This window comes from Dipteris shenzhenensis, chromosome 4 (assembly GCF_047967505.1).
Source record: "Dipteris shenzhenensis isolate YYH24624 ecotype China chromosome 4, Dip_SZ_1.0, whole genome shotgun sequence".
Classification (NCBI taxonomy): Eukaryota; Viridiplantae; Streptophyta; class Polypodiopsida; order Gleicheniales; family Dipteridaceae; genus Dipteris; species Dipteris shenzhenensis.
Genome location: NC_141599.1, coordinates 38,204,756 through 38,213,221, shown reverse-complemented (window position 1 = coordinate 38,213,221; position 8,466 = coordinate 38,204,756).

The window sequence follows — 8,466 nt, the reverse complement described above, 5'->3', positions numbered from 1 at the left end:
AAGAAGCTTGAATATATTCCTACTGTTCAGAAGTGCAGATCGTCAGTTTTTTTTTCAAAATAGTGAACTAAATACAGAACAATGAGGAGATAGGTGCGACTAATACTTTTATACAAATTACTGTTGAAAACTCATTGATACAGTTTATGCCTAAGTGATATATGTTTTGAAAGTGAGCAGTTGAAGAATTCAGTTTGCACAAAAAAGTGAGGTTACATTACTTATAGAATTAATTGTGTATAATAAAGGCAATTATTGTGGGTGACGTTGCAAAGTTCAGTTAGTGATTTGCGAAGATGGCGGAGGCAAGTTAGAGCAGCCAGTCAAGAGGTCAGGATGCCCTAGATGCACAAGAAATAAAGTCATCAGTGCCCATGGATTTAGAACAAATTGTCAAGAGAATGATGTAGCAAATGGAGGCATTTAGGAAAGACCCTCGATTGCAGCATTTTTTTGCCCAAGAGAAGGTTCTAGTTATGGCTCAAGATGCCTCAAGGTTGCTCGTGCAAGTGGAAGTACAGCAAGAGGTTAAAGGTCGGAAAAGAGGAAGAACCCTTGACAAACATGCAAAGAAGAAGCACCATAAGAAGCCTAAAACTTCATCAAGAAGCACCATAAGAAGCCTAAAACTTCATCATCTTTGTCATCTTTCTCGAGTTCTAGTTCCTCATCTAGTACTTCATCTTCGACTACTTCTTCCACAGCTTCGGAAGAAAAGTTAAAAGAGACAGATACACCTCACAAAGAGAAGGCCAAGGAATTTAAAGAAGGGGGAAATTTTATAAGATTTGTCACATTTAATGGCCAATATGGGCATACAAAGAAGGCTATGCAGTTTACTAGATAGTTTGATGCAGCCTTTGGTAATGTCAACTATGCAGAGGACTCCAAATTACGAATGGTCAGCTTACATCTGATAGGATTTGCTAGTGCATGGTGGAGTGCTTTGTCTACTGATGGGACAACTCCCAAAGACTGGAAAAGCTTTAAAAAGGCCTTCTATTCGGAGTTCATGACCAAACAGTTCAAAGACCATCTGATGCTGAGTTGGGACAGCCTACACATGGATGAAAAGGACACAATAGAGGACTATAATCAGAAATTTTGGGATGCTTATCTACTGATTGCTCCTTTCAAAAAGATCTCGAAAAAGAATTAGATAAGAAAATATAGGGTAGGTCTAAAGTCCAAGATTCAAACTGTGGTTAACACGATGACACAAAGGCATACACGATATTATGCTTGCCACTTCTGTGGCCAGTTTGATGTACTTGTAGGACCCATCTACATTAATGTCACTACACTTTGGGATGCCACAAAAAAAGAAATTTGAACCCTTAAGGATGGAAAAAAGAGAATTTCCTAAGGGTGAAAGGAAAGGGTTTTGTCCTTGGAAGTTGAGGGGAAACCCACTGCTGCCAAGAGGATCTAAGAGTAGATCCAGGTTTACTTCAGAGCAGATTTCCATATTCAAGAAGGAAGGTAAATGCTTCCGATGTGGGGTAGAAGGGCATGTGGCTGCCTTGTGTCCTGAATGGCCTTCAACATCGAATGGGAAAGAGACAGAAAAGCCACTAGAGCCAGCTAGACCCAAGGTTGAAATAACATTCCCATTTGCCATGCATGCTAGTCCTTCACAACTTCTTATGCCAACCTATCAACTTCCTTGATGGAAATTTATATTTGTGCTCTTTTGATTGAAAGTGCTACTTTTAAATGTGTGGGCTTGAAAAAGTTAATTGAAATATGTTTTCTAAGAATTTCCAAGAACATTTTTATTTACCAATCGAAAAGTTCATGTGGTAATGAAATAATAGTTTTAAAAAAAGATAAGGTAGAAAACACATGGATACCACCTTACATTAGAGAATATAGCTTCTTATAAAGAATAACAATATATGGGAATAGGACAAATGGTTTGATCATAGGGGACATGCTTTTGGTTACCTTCTCTGGTAACCATACCTCTTGAGATTGAAATGGAAAGTAGATGATTCTCTCAAGAGAATTTAGTGTCTAAGGACATCTAAACGATTCCATTTGAGGAACTTTCATTGTATATTATTTTTGATTGTGTGAAAACCTAACATTCTATAATTTTTACAACCAACTTCACTAACAACACCACATATTCTAAGATTGATTCTCACAAACCTTCACTAGCTATACCTATATCACTTTTAGGGTGATAGTGAGGTGGATGATTGAACCTATTTTTCACGAACGCCCAAATGTCAACACTCCAATTTTCTAGCCACCAGCTTCATATATGTAGCAAAGAACAAAGACATGAATTCTTTCTGAGAGATTGATTTGCATTGTTGGCATGATTGCAACTTTTCAAAAGCAAATAACAAAGGCCTACCTAGATTTGTAGGCTGAGTGGAAAAGAGCTTGATGTAAAGTGACGGCTCGTGAGCTACCAAGACATTCACGATGTGAAGAGTTTGCAAAGGAGATGCAAGGCACACGTGTGATTATGGTGGGAGGGATTAAGTGTGGAGTGTGGCAACCTAAAGTCCCAGATTTTGAGGACCCATTTTCTCATTTTTGGTCTCATGTTGAGGTCTAATGCCTTCCTTGTTTTTATGTCCCTCTTCCTTTTTTCCAGCTCCTAGCTTCCATGGAGCTTCCGTGGATGCACGTATGATTGCCATTCTTCACCACTACTCTAAAGAAAAGAAGATGTTCCAATCACAATTTTTATCAAAAATCTACATCATCTTGTCTTTGTTGATTAAATCATGAAGGGAAACCCTAAACCCAAGTGCCTCACCTATTACCATCCAAACTTTGCCTTTCTAGCAAAAAATGTGGAGACAAATGAACCTAGATATTTATCTCTTCTACCTATTAATGAGAGACAAGCCAAAGCCACATGGTAAATTGCATGCTCAGCTTGCACCAAAGCAAGCCACGTTGACACAATCTCACCAAAGGCCAAACGTTAGGGCCATTCATCTCCATTCTTGAATCAACAATTATTATGTACCTTATTAAGTGCAATGTAATGAGCAGACTTAGAACATTAATTTATAACACCTGAAGGATAACAAACACAACATGTTTCGTTTGAGAATAATTACAATGGAAATAATTAGAATATTATTGTTAGAAATCATAATATTTTCTTATGTCCATAAGTTCTCAAAGTAATTCTACAATATTTCTACAATATTTAACAAAAATGAAGAATGTGGAGCTTGGTCAAAATAGAGTCGAACAACTAAAACTCAAGCCTAGAAGGACATAGCAGCTCCAAACCCCAAGCTCATGGTCTTTTGGAGACCATCCCCTTCAATCTCCACACCATGTAGGCTTCCAATGCTCAAGTTTGTTAAAAACCCATGTAGGAGTCATCTTAGAAAAATTGCCCTTGTGAACAAGTCAATGTATAGGAAAATAAAAGAGTGTTGTGTGAGTGAAATCTAACCAAGGTTCTCACGTATGAGTACATAAATAAAGAGATGTTACCATTGCATATGAGTTGCTTTATTTTTTGATTGACTAGTGCTAATTCCAGTTATCAAAACTTCTAATCATGCTTTAACCATTGGCTTTCTGGGTCCATGTTGTACTCTCTCTATGGGCCTGAGAGGTATTAGTACATGTCTAGTCTTCCTATATATTCATTCCAAGCCATAGCTTCTTGCAATGTCATGATATTTCTTCAACTTGCCCTTCCAATTGCTAAAAGTTCAGCCATGTTGAAAGTCTCCATCCATATTTGGCCAAATGGTCATACTAAACCATCTTTGACTTAGGTTCAATGCCCTTGCAAAGAATCTTGATCATTGGATACCATTTCTATATGTATGTAATAATTCCATAAGCTATAATATTTCAAATTCCTTCATACTCCATCTTTATCCACCTTCTTGTTGGTGTTCCTACATAAAATCAATTTGTAATGCTAATCTATTGAACACAATCATTAGATAGAGATGATGGGCCTTTTCCACAACCTTCAGTTTACCACATGTTCGATATGTCTTGGAGCTTTTCCACAAACTTCAAAGTGGATAATGCATTTTGAAAACCCTTTGAAACTTCTATATGGATATTATTGGCATGTAGTGTTCATGATCTAATATATCAAACACTCAAGATGGTGACAACTATAAGTTTTTAGCTACATTTGATGAGATGATCTTGTACAACTTAAAGGTGTCCTACAACTTTATATGGTGACAGGTATGTATCATTTACTTTAATCATATACTAGTGTGCAACTCATGGCCAAGCCACAGAGATTCAAAGTTTGAAGGGCCAATTTCTAATGGAATGACATTGCCACACTTGCATGACATTGCTGCAATTTCTAATGGAATGACAATGTTGCCGCTAGATCATTGACTAACATCTCTAACTTTACTCACATTGTACAAATATTTCCAATGGAATGCCATTGTCGTATCTGGTCCTTGACTTGCTACAAAGCACCCATTCCCATGCAAAATGTCCTTGTGTACCTGCACTAGGAGTTCCTTTCTTATAACAATGCCAGATCATTGACCAACATCTCCAACTTAGTCATTCCATCCACAATGCAAATCAATATATCAATACATCACATTTATTTGTTTGATCCCACTCTTGCCTATTTTGAGGAAGATGGGTCTTCTTAAACCTCTATTAGCGAAGTGAAATCCTTGATTGGCAAGCAGTTATTTTTGGTTGGATCTATCCACAACCAATCATTACAACAAGAGGATTGATTATCTTAAATAGTTTGATGATCCAATCCTCAAACGTCATCTAATATAATTTCTTATGCTTCATCTCCATGATGAAATTGTAGTGGAATGAGACCAAAACATGAAGCTAGAATCTATATTTGTGATGAACCATACCATCTATGAAGTTCGACTTCAAAGTTATGATATGCCAAGAACCCACATTCATCTAGGAGTTGTGCATTGAGCAAGTTAATGATAGCGTAAATCAACTCATGCACAAAAAATGGACGATTGAGTTTCTACCACACAGTTGACATTCTAATGATGGTTGGCCATTAAGCTTCTAATCCAATAGAGCTACTGAGTTTCTAATCCAACTGATTCTAATCCAAAGAAAGATCATACGCTCCACCTATGTCCAATGGTCCTTCTCAATGTAACTAAAAGCTCTACATAAGAGAGAAATAGATATCAATATGGTTGCGCATGTTCGTGATATACATCCAATTGAAGAGACTAAAAAGAAATATCATACATGAGTTGGGCATCCCACGTATGATGGAAAATCTACAACGAACATTGAGATCTATATGTCTCATCATCAGATTGAGATGAAACTTTGCATGGGTCTCAAGGTAAAAGTAGCTTCTATAGCCCTGCAATGTCTGATGTGTATTTAAGGTCGGCGCAAGGTGGAATGTCCAAATTCACACATGGATCGTTCATATACATGAAGGAAATATATGCGACGACTACAACAATGGTACGTGTCAAGCTTTACATGGACCTTAAGATTACCTTTAGGTAGTTTCCATGACCCTACAAAGTTTCATGTGCATCAAATGTATGATGTGTCAATGAGAAGGTTCGAATGTCCCAATTTGCATGTGCATCCTACGTAGATATAACATGATGGAAAAATATGCAATAGACACCAACATCTGTATGTGTCACCCTCGGATCAAGATAAAACTTTGCGTGAGTACCAACCCTAAGCCTTGCAAAGTTTCATGTACATTGGATGCATAATATGTGGTGCCACAAAGGTCGAATGCTCTAATTTACATAAACCTTGCAATTATCATGTGCATCAAACACTAAATGTGCAAGTGGGAAGGTCAAATGTCCAAATTTGTCATGCATGTGTGCATGTGTAGGGAAAATATGCATCAAGGTGGAATGTCCAAATTCACACATGGATCGTTCATATACATGAAGGAAATATATGCGACGACTACAACAATGGTACGTGTCAAGCTTTACATGGACCTTAAGATTACCTTTAGGTAGTTTCCATGACCCTACAAAGTTTCATGTGCATCAAATGTATGATGTGTCAATGAGAAGGTTCGAATGTCCCAATTTGCATGTGCATCCTACGTAGATATAACATGATGGAAAAATATGCAATAGACACCAACATCTGTATGTGTCACCCTCGGATCAAGATAAAACTTTGCGTGAGTACCAACCCTAAGCCTTGCAAAGTTTCATGTACATTGGATGCATAATATGTGGTGCCACAAAGGTCGAATGCTCTAATTTACATAAACCTTGCAATTATCATGTGCATCAAACACTAAATGTGCAAGTGGGAAGGTCAAATGTCCAAATTTGTCATGCATGTGTGCATGTGTAGGGAAAATATGCATCAATCAATTGTTTCCATACCTCCAAGTCTACATAGATGTTTATATTCTTGTGTTATTCCATGTCATTGTCTTGACTTGCAAAGTACCATGTGCATTGGACATCAAATGCAAGTGGGAAGGTCAAATGTCCCAAAGTTTCCATGTGTGGAGTGTGTATAAGAAAAATACAAACCAATGGATATTTATCATACCTCCGAGTCTCAGAATAGCATCCAACTTTTAAGGGGGTATTGTAATTTTACTAAATTAAATTCAATTTGATCAAGCCATATGACTCTACCTTATATGACTACTTCATTGCTAGTTTGAATTGCATTTAATTATCATACAACTATACCCTAGATAACTACTCTAATGCTATTATGAATTCAATGTAATTATCCATATTACTATACATTATATGACTACTGGTCGATGCTAATACGAAGTCCATTTAATTGTTCCACTTGACCATATCCTATATAACTACCCCAATGCTATTTTGAATTAAATATAATTATCCATTATCCCTATATCCTCCTTGATTGACCACCCATATGAAACATTGGACTATAGAAAGTGTGTTGCATTGAGACTGCATTGCATCATGCCTATAGTCCAATTAAGTAGTAAATTTTACCACACAAAAAAACTGTGTAAGTTTGGAATGATTTTCTCTTTCTTTCTTCAATTGGCATTTTACATTATTTCCAAGACATATTCATTGCATTGTGAAAAACCTATAGTTTATGCAAAGGAGATTTGTAGTCAATTACTTATCTTAGAATTTAAGAGATTATACCTACTCAATCAATTCTAACATAATAATTACTTAAGGTATGTAAGTGAAATTTTTTGAGTTCTAATTTAACCTTACATTTTTTGCATTGCACATGTTCATTTCATAGCTTGTGAAATTAATTTCCCTTGATTAGAAATATTTTCTTAGATCGGATTTATATTTTTCTTTCCTTTTACACGTGGTGCATGTGCAAATTGGCACATAGTGCCTTGTAAGCAGCACATATGACATTTGATCAAGATGAAACTTTGCAAGTTGGAGGGGTCCACTTGCCTCGAGAGCCCCACAAAGTTTCGTCCCGATCTGATGGTGGAAAATATAGAAGTCGAGATCGGACATGTATTTTGCTTTCCTTCTACGCAAGGTGCACGTGCGAATTGGCATATACTGCTTTGCAAGCGGCACATCCCACATCTAATGCACATAAAACTTTGCAAGGTCAAGGGGTCAACTTTCCTTAAGACCCTTGCAAAGTTCCGTCCCGATCCGATAATGATAAATACGGATGTCTTAATCAGACTCGTATTTTTCTTTCCTTTAATGCGTGGTGCACGTGCGAACTGGCACATACCACCCTACAAGCGACACATATGACATCCGATTGGGATGAAACTTTGCAAGCTCGAGGGGTCCACCTACCTCAAGAGCCCCACAAAGTTTCATCTCGATCTGATGGCAGAAAATACAAATGTCTAGGTCACATACAACAATCAATCAAGACGAAACCTTGTAAGGGTCTTAAGGAAAGTGGACCCCTTGATCTTGCAAAGTTTCATGTGCATCAAATGTCAGATGTGCCACTTGCAATGTGGTATGTGCCAATTTGCACACGCACCTTGTGTACAATGAAAGAAAAATACGCATCCGACCAAGACATCTGTATGTGCCACTGTCAAATTAGGATGAAACTTTGCAAGGATGTTAAGGCAAGTGAAACCCTTGACCTTGCAAAGATTCGTGTGCATCGGATGTCAGATGTGCCGCTTGCAATGCGACATGTGCCAATTCGCACGCACACCCTACGTACAATGAAAGAAAAATACACATCCGAGCAAGGCATCCGTATGTGCCACCATTAGATCAAGACCAAACTTTGCAGGGGTCTTAAGGAAATTGGACCCCTTGACCTTGCAAAGTTTCATGTGCATCGGATGTCAGATGTGTTGCTTGCAATGCGGTATGTGCCAATTCGCATGCGCATCCTGCTTACAATGAAAGAAAAATGCGCATTTGACCAAGACATCTATATGTGCCGCCATCAAATCGAGATGAAACTTTATAAGGGTCTTAAGGAAAGTGGACCCCTTGACCTTGCAAAGTTTCATGTGCATCGGATGTCAGATGTGCTGGTTGC